The sequence below is a fragment of the Limulus polyphemus genome, unplaced genomic scaffold, assembly GCF_000517525.1.
Source record: "Limulus polyphemus unplaced genomic scaffold, Limulus_polyphemus-2.1.2 Scaffold5527, whole genome shotgun sequence".
In the NCBI taxonomy this organism is placed as follows: Eukaryota; Metazoa; Arthropoda; class Merostomata; order Xiphosura; family Limulidae; genus Limulus; species Limulus polyphemus.
Window position 1 is genome coordinate 32,218 of NW_013671137.1, and position 9,555 is coordinate 41,772.

Sequence of the window (9,555 nt, forward strand, 5' to 3'; positions counted from 1 at the left end):
ACTTACTGAATAATTTACTGAAAAAAAAAAATACTGATCTCTACATTTCAAATCTAAATTTTGACCGTGCAACGCCGGGTAACTCAGCTAGTATATTATAAATGAATAAAGTCTCAAAAGAGGCTTTGTGCATTATTGTATTTCTAGTTTACCAGGTAAAGGAAAGGCCTTGTCAGCGTCGGTGTGCAGTCGAAATGCTACTATATTCCTTTTAGTTGATATCCGTATGAGGCTGGTAAAGGAAAAAAATCAAAATGGTAGCCAATTTTACTGTGATGACGTCACACAAATCACAAGTTTCGCCTATATAAGGCGTTATATTCGATAAAAATAGATGTATAAAATTTTCTCAGTCTTTATCTTGGTAATGTATTATTAGTGTTCAAAGTTACATAAAAATAAAGACAGATTGTGCCATCTAATTATCAAAATATTCAGAGTAGGCGATTAAAATCTTAAAAGCAGGACTATAAAGATATAAATAACTCGCTTTTTACTACTTTTTAAATTGTTTTTTAAATTAATTTGAAAAGTTACTAAAACTATATATAATATTTATATATATTTTTTTTAAAACAAATTCAAGTTAATTATTAATGATTTATGACAGCATATCTATCTACATAAAGTTACAAAAATAGGAATAGAAATATTAGACGTACACATTACAGTAATTCTTAAAAGAACAAAAATTTACATCCATAAACGTTTCAATACATTCATATCATTCACATAGAAAATTTTATATACGATCCTTTAATACATGAATTTCCTCCAACGGAACAGAATGAGAGAGCTGTTAGACCTCGCACGATGTCTCCAGAAATGAAAGAGAGATTAGCTTTTGTACTTACAATTGGTAAAGAAGCATTCCACTGGGGATTTGTTCCTGTTGTTTTATACCTTGGTAATTATTATTTACGATATAATTTAGAATATAGGGTGTAACGTTTTTTGCTTTTGTTTACGATATAAGTTTAATTATAAAGTGAGAGGAGTAAGGAAATGTGTATACAGAAGTAAGATTCAGTTAAGCCTAATATAGGAATAAATGAATTTTGATCTTTGTGTATATATATATTTATAAGTGTAATTTATTTTCTGATTTCTTTTTTAATCTCTCTCTGGTTTATCACTTCAGAGGAGTTTGTGAATCGCGTAATTACTAACAGCTTGCTGTAAAATTTAAGTTTAACTTTGAGCTTCTGGAAAAAGGACTCTTCTTCAGTCCCACTCCCAGTTTAAGTTAATCCTAACTGCTATACCGTAACCCAAAGTTAATTTTAAATAACATTTCCATATGAAATTGTTGAAAGTTAACGCTACACCTTGCAATGGCGGCTTCTATTTCTAAGTTCTACTTCTAGAAGCATCTTTGGGTTAAGCAAAATTTACGTAATAATGATATGTTCATAAGCATGTTAAAAACATATGTCTTATATTTCACCAACGAAAAGAGTAAGCTTGTTGAGAAACCTTATCAGTGTTTGAAATAATGGTAATCCATTTGCCTGAGACAACCAAAATTTGCTCTTGCCAGTATTTGGAACCAGGATATCCCATCAAGTTGCCTGGCATCCTACTTTTGTAGCTTGTTAGTAAATCGATTCTAATTTTGTGTTAAAACCTTCACGACGACCACGAGTTAACATGTCTATTTAATTTTTTTCTTCTAATGATGAACTGTGTATATTTCTGATGAATTAGGGTATAATATTACCAATAGAATTATTGGATTTATTACTTTCTTGGTCATCAGTGTCTCTTTGACAATCAGATTTCCTCTAACTAAAAAAAAAAATTGACTATCAGCATTATTACTATATTTTCACGAAGCCGAGAGTTGTCACTAGACGCCAGTGACTAGGTGTAGCAATAAACTTCGTAATCATATGAAACTTTAGTTTTAATGTTTGAGCTATTGTGCAATGATATGTGTTAAATTGTAAAAAGAATATCTAGCCTGATATATGGACTAGAATTTAAGTGAATTGAGAGTTGGAATTTAACCCTGCTCTTTTTACTGATATCCTTGTCTAATTAGTCTTAAAATAAGACTCAAAACTCGAGTGCTTTCAAATAGTTGACTATTCTTCTTCAGGAAATTCTTGTTCTCCTGAAGAAGAATAGTCAACTATTCGAAAGTGCTTGAGTTTTGAGTCTAATTTTAAGTCTATTACACTTTATATGTGATCCTTCGTGCTAACTCTTTTATCAAACTTGTCTAATTAGTTACAGCTTAGACCAAAAAAGTGTTTGTAGTAACTATCATTGAAATAATGTAAGGTTGGTAGGTAGGAATTTTTTTTTGAAGTTGGAAGTTGAATTTAAAACCAAACCAGGCATTTTCATTTTGGGATGTCTTTCGTTTGCTATGGAATACATAGGTTGTTATACCACAGCTTGTATCTTCACTCGGTTTAAAACTTACAAACTAATAATAATCTTTCTGTATATAGGTATTTACATTTTTGAATATCGTACGCATTCATCTCTGTCTCCTTTTTTATAATATTTGCATGTTAGGCTCCATTCTGAACAACAGTTGTTTTCATTTTAATATATTGCTGTACATTTTTATCACTAACTAAACTGTGTGAACGAATCCCATCTTTATGCATATTGAATACAAAGTGGGACCCAGTGTTTTTTTTGGGTTTTTTTCAACAGTCAGAGTATTTTCTATGAATATTGTTTTAAAGGCCAAATTCAGTTTATCAGTATATGCAATCAATATTATGTAATGTGCATTTCCTGTCACCACAGATAATGATTTAAGAAAACTCAACAACAAGAATGAGTGTTTGAAAGTTATGGGGGTGGGTACAGTGAACATCAGTTTGCTGGAGGTGTACAGAAAACTGGTGAAAGGAACTATTTATTGTCCTTTGTATTTAATGAAGTAAAATTAACATTTGTTAATGGGGTGTGGGTTGTGGCTGCTTCAAATGCAATTAATCGGCATGATATTATTTAGTGATTAAAAGTGATTTTGTTAAAGTGGCTCTATGTGTTGATCCAAATGTGTAAGTTATTTTTAATTTGTTTAAACATAAATTTGGTGGAGCATTTCTGTATTGCAATATGTATGACATTGTAAGCTTAGTGTATCATCTCACCTCTAGTTTTGAAATATTTTAGTTTAGGAAATACATAGTCATCCCTGTTCAGTGCTGTGCTATTGCTATCATTTTAGACATATAGCTGCACATTGGTGGGGGAGCATACCAAGTGTATCAGTCATAATTGTACCATAGAATCTCAGAAGTGTGTCAGTTAGGGAGGAAATTATTTTTTTCTTTCCTTCTGTCCTAAAAGACAAAGATATAGAATGTATACTTTTACAAAGTTATAAAGTGGAATGCTCGAAGTTTAAAAACCCACAATACAGGACTTTCACATCTTGCTGATACTAAAATATCCTTATTATTTTTCCTTGTGAAATTTGGTTAAAAACCTAAGGATTATTATTATTTTCCTATTATTCCTCTTTATGATGAACATGATGATTTGTTAGTTAATTAGGGAGGATATTCCATATAACTCTGTAGGTATTTATTGAGAACATTTCTTTGTTTGAAGGTTAATATGTTGATGGGCTTATCAGTAATTGTCAAGTTATTCTTTTTTCTGTATATAACCCACGTGCTACTTTTTATTGTGACAAGTTGGCTCAGTTGAGATGTTAATGCTGGTACGATGCTTTGTGTAATTTTAATTCCCATCATACCCTGTGGAGAACTGGTTGTGGAATGTATGTTGCCTGACTCCTCGGACAAAGGAAAAAGGTTTATGAACTTTGACACTATTTACTGTATGCACAAAATTGTATGCTGAAAACATAAATATGTTCTTTACGAAGCTGCAGATCATTGCGAGGTTTGTGCTACCTTCTTATTTCTAATGCTTCCTTCCTTTCCTTAAACTTGTAGATCTCGACCAAATATGTTGTCTACAACTAGACTGTTAGAAGATTCATTTGAACTCGATTGCTTTTTTTACTGAACCTGAATTGTATTCTGTTCTTTTTTCAGTAGGACACTGATGGTATAACCTACTTCTTGTTAGCAAATTTTAATGTTCCTGATAAAGGTTTTCTTTTTGATCTGTATAATGACAGGTTTTTAATTGTAATTTTTCCTCTAGACTGAAAACATGTTGACATGATTTCAATTCTTAAACCTCGTAAAAATTATTTATCAACTGCTGTCCTATTTCCTTATCTTTTGTTGCTAAAGTTAAACAACACGCGATTAAATACAGAAAAATTAGTGAAATTTGCTAATTGATAATCATTGGGATTATTAATTGGTTATATTTAACTCTTCTGTTGTACTCGCATGAGACTTAAATAGTTGGACTAATATAAAATATAATTATCTAGACACTAATTTTTCGATTAGTTGATTATTTTTACGAGTCATCACTCTAGTCGTTTTAGCTGAAGAAACATGAATTAATCAAAAATAATAATGAGAAATCATAATTGCAGTATTTCAATTACTTGGATAGTTGGAATAATCGGAAACCCTAATATCCTTAGTTGAGTATTTTTATGACATTAATCGATTTTAGTCTTAAATTTGAATTAACTTATTATATCGACTAGATTGACCATCTCTAATTATCTTGGCCGTTTCTTTTCACAAGTCAAAGTAAAGAAGTAGTGTTGTTTGTTTCAGTTCAACTTCAAGAATCTGTTAGCTCTTTCTACCCAGGGTTACATTGTTGCTGTTGGTTTTTGTTTTATTTTGAGGCTGCTCTTGACACTGTTTGGATTGGAGTATTTCATGAAATGTATGTCCTTGGTTATGAAGGACAACTTCTGTGTTGGCATCGTAATTATTTCAACTGTTCTCTAACATTCTCATGTAATAAATCTGTAATAATAATACATCAATTATACTTGACATGTTTAAATGGAAAACAATGTGAAAAACTGAGTGTGAGTAATAGCTCAAGGGTATAACATATATTAAAATAATTGTTGTTATACTTATCTGGCAATACCATGCACAGTTGGAGTGGGTGAAACTGATGAATAGTAGTTTTTAAAAGATTTATTAGACCACAGCATGAGATAGGTAGTTGTTAGATTACTGTAATAATATCAAACACTTACAGTAGGTAACATTGTTGTAATTCATGTCTTTTTCAGCAGTTTGGTACATTACTGGAATACAAAGACCAAAACTATACATAGTGTTCTCATTAAGTCATCACCAGAATCTTGTATCTTCCTATTTTCAGGTTAAATAAAAATAAACGTTTAAGTACTTCTCGTTTAATTCTCAACTACATCTAAATTCTTCTGTTTTTTAACATCTAAAGATTTTACAAAAAAAAAAACATGAAAATTTTCTATACATTTCTAAATAATTAGTTTCATTTTATATATTCTGATCCAGTCAGTAAGTGTCCCATCCTTATAAGTAAGATAAAAACAATATTCTTAGTATTATCAAGGAATTAATTTAGTTAATTTCCAAAATATCCAAATTATTTTTATGATTAAATACCAGAAACCCACAAAACATCTGCAGTCAAATTAGTATCTTTATACAACAATACTTCTTTAAATACAAGATTTTTAGATAATACAAAAGAATTCTAATTGTAGACAATGACATCTACAAGTCCACTTGTCTTAGGCTTAACATTAGCTAAGCCTTTATTAAGTACAGCCTATATTTGAAGGAGGTAAATTAACTCTGTAACTTGTATGTTTTTTTTGCTTTAGTTTAGTTAGGGCTAAACTTTACCATACTTAATACTATCAATAAATAAATTTATAATGTTATTCTATGACCTAACATAAGACCTTTTTAAAAACTTTAAGCTTTTAATATGTTTTACAAAATGTCTGCTAAAATAAATAGATTTCAAAGCATGTCTAAGAAGTACCATACCAGTCAAATTACCCCAGTCAGAAAATGTGCCCTTTTATCTCAAACATTTTATTTGTAATAAAACTTCTTTTCTGCACTTGTAAGTATTCAACCACTTCTCTAAATATACAGCATACTACTTAACCTCGTGTGTTACTTTATCAGTCTTCTTGAAATCAAAATATCATATTGCCCCCAGGGGCATTGCAAACTGCAGGGGGGCTGTTTTTTATTTGGGCAGTTCTGGATTCTATTTTTCATGTGATTTCAATGCTAATAAGTATTCGTTTTTCTTTCTTTTTTTTCAAATCAAACTTGTCATAATAAATGTGGATTATACGTTGGATTACCATTGCTGTTACACAAGGTATGCTTTATACAAATACCAAGGGGGTGTTAATTAGGGGCAGTATGGTACGTAAAACTGACAGATTATTTACGAAAGACTCAACTACATTGAATAACATGAAGTTGTTTTTTTCTTAATTTATTTTTGTCGTCAAAATGTTTAAGGACTTGGATGAACTGGAAATAATAAATATAACTTTGGTAGATTATATGGAGACTTGTTATTTAGTAGAAACTTTTCTAGTTATAAACTTATAGGTTGTTTTTCTTAATGATGAAGTATGTGTATGCTGTTAGATTAAACTGGAAACAAAAAGCTACCTTGAGAATGACTGGTTGTTTTGTCAGATGGAAGGGTGACCTCTGTTGGCAAAATTGGTTTCTGTTGCAACAAGTGTTAATACAAAAGATGTACAGATATTATTAATAAGAACTGGTAGACCTGTAGTAGTACAAATAATATTATATTAACTAAAGGCCATACTTACATTTAATTGTAAAGCCCCTTTCTGTCTCTTACAAAGACTAACTTTTAGAAATTTGGCTTGTGTATTCCCTTAAGAAAGTTTTATTCAAGAGTCAGTTATACATGTTACGTTAATGTTACTCTACGAGTTACTAAATTTCAGTGCTAATAGGATATTTTTCTCTAGATTTTGGTTCAGAGATAAGCATTGTTTTGTTTTGTGTGAAGAAGTAGAAGCACGAATGAAATAACCGTACAAATTTCCTCTTTAAACTAGTGGTTATTGCACATAATGATAGTTTTTTTCAGTCTCGAGTATTTTTAAAATATTTTACTTTTATACTGTTATTTTTTTCTAGAATTGTAATTCTGAAAGGAATGTTTTATCATCTTTAGGTTTTAAGAAAGGTGCAGACCCTGGCATGCCCGAAATTACACTGTTAAGGTTTGTCTTTCTTTCTTTAAAGTTTGTTAAATTATTAGCATTTCTGTTTCAGTCTGGATAGTTTAAGACATACGTATAATAATGTTTAAAAAAAGTTAAGATGAAAATCATAAGTCAGAAAATTACCCTGTTTACTTTCAGGAGATGGTAGTTATATTTGAAGCTGATAATGTAGCATTAAATTCAGGATGTAATGCAAGCAAAAAATTGCCCAAACTGTCTGAGAAAGTTCTACATACAAGACAACCAAGTTTTTTCCGTAAATAATTTGATAGCACAGGGAGTTAATAAAATTATTTCATATTTTTTAAATGTTTATTGTTCTGCCTTGTATGTTTTAAGTATAACTTGTAAAAGAAAATTAATTCTTTACTGTTAAGTAACAATTTAGAAATGTTAATGAACAGAACCTTTTGTTTCAAAATTTAAAAAATCTTGGGCCAGTTTTTAGGTCGTTATAATTAACTAAGAAGCAGGGGTATTCAAATTCAATAAAACAAAGTATTACAAAAGAAAACTTATAGAAAGTATTAAAAAAAAGGTAATGTGAATTTTTTAATAATCTCATTCTGCTCACTCTAAACTTTGTAATTAATTACACAATTTTTTTTGTAAAAGCTGCTTTGTTTATTAAACGTGTTGAAATAATGACATCCTGAGCAGAGCTAGCTTTAGATATTTTGCAACCACAAGCAAGATTTTAAAGTGCCATCACCAGCAGCTGAACCCGAGCACCATTATTGCCAGTAAACATGTATATAACATTACATGAACAAAATGTCACAATTTCTAATAAACTTCAGACTTAGAAGAACTTGATTTTATGACTTTTTTTTTTTAACTGCAAAGATGTGTCGTACTTCTTTTTTAAGGTTTAATTTCTTGAATTTGTAAATGCTTGTTTTATATTTGAATCAGTTGTCTTTCAGTGTCTGTGTATGAATACGGTTTCCACCACATCAGTAAGAGATGCCGAAGAATATAAAACAAACACAAGATACTTTAGTTGATTTTATTGAAAATAAAATTAATATAAGCCTATTAGAAATTTTAACTACTTCTCCTACCTCCTAAAGCTAGGCTTGCTCCTCAAATTAATCTTCATTTGTATTTTCAAAAAGGCCCGGCATGGCCAGGTGGTTAGGGAGCTTGACTCGCAATTTGCGGGTTTGAATCCCCGTCCCATTAAATATACTCACCATTTCAGCCATGGAGGCATCATAATGTAATGGTCAATCCCACTATTCGTTGGTAAAAGAGTAGACCAAGAGTTGGCAGTGGGTGGTGATGGCTAGCTGCCTTCCATCTAGTCTTACACTGCTAAATTAGGGATGGCTAGTGCAGATAGCCCCCATGTAGCTTTGCATGAAATTCAAAAACAAACAATTTTAAAAAAAACAACATGAATATCAATACAAAAAAAGTGTTAGTTCGTGTCAGTCTTTCCATACACACTGTACTTAGCACGGTATAAACTGCCGCTAGATGGCGCATATGTCATTGTCCTTGCTCATTTATAGTTCTGAGTGAGTACAGTTACTGTCCTTATCTTTTTTATTGGGGGGGGGGTCTGCTATGGCTCACCATTTATATTATTGGCAACTTCTGTATTATCTCGGGGATATCAGCAGGGGGTAAATATTCTTTTGGAAAATGATAGATTTTTCTGATACCCTCTGTCAAGTCTTCTAATTTTTCACCATGCCTCTAATTGGTTGGCAACAGTGCTGCCATATAGTGGCTTCAGCAACAAAACTCGGTAGTCGATATACAATTTCTTTTTTCCTTATTTTTCTAGTTCCCATTTTTCCTTACCAGTTTTGTCTCTTCTTGTTTTTTTCTCTTTTTTTCTCTCCTTTTCCAGGAACCAAAATTCTATCTAAAATTTCAGAATTATTCCTGTACATTTTGGGCATTTATTCAGAACCATATTTACACCTACATATCAGCTGTTTGTATTAGACAGCAAATACACTGCACAAAAAGCGCGTACATGTACGTACAGACAAGAAGAAAGTTTGCATAAGACTAGGATTCTTTTAGTATTTAGGAATGGAACTATGCCAAACCAACTAAATTAACCAACGTTGTTTTTCATGTGAAGGCTGTGCCAGATGTTTAGAATATTCACAGTATTTAAGTTGTAAAATACACCTCATAATGAGAAACGTTGCGATATTATATACGTGTTTTGATTATGCGTGACTACAAAGTATCACTACAGTACGTACATTTTTATAGGACTCTTTGATTTCATAGTTGTCATTTGCTGTAGCTTTCTTTTAAATAAAGTTAAACCATTAATACATTTCACCCAAGAAGTCCATTTAACAAAATGTTTTTTTTCTTTTTAAACTACTTCTTAATTTTTGTACATGTACACGGTTAAGTAACAAAGATACTTATTA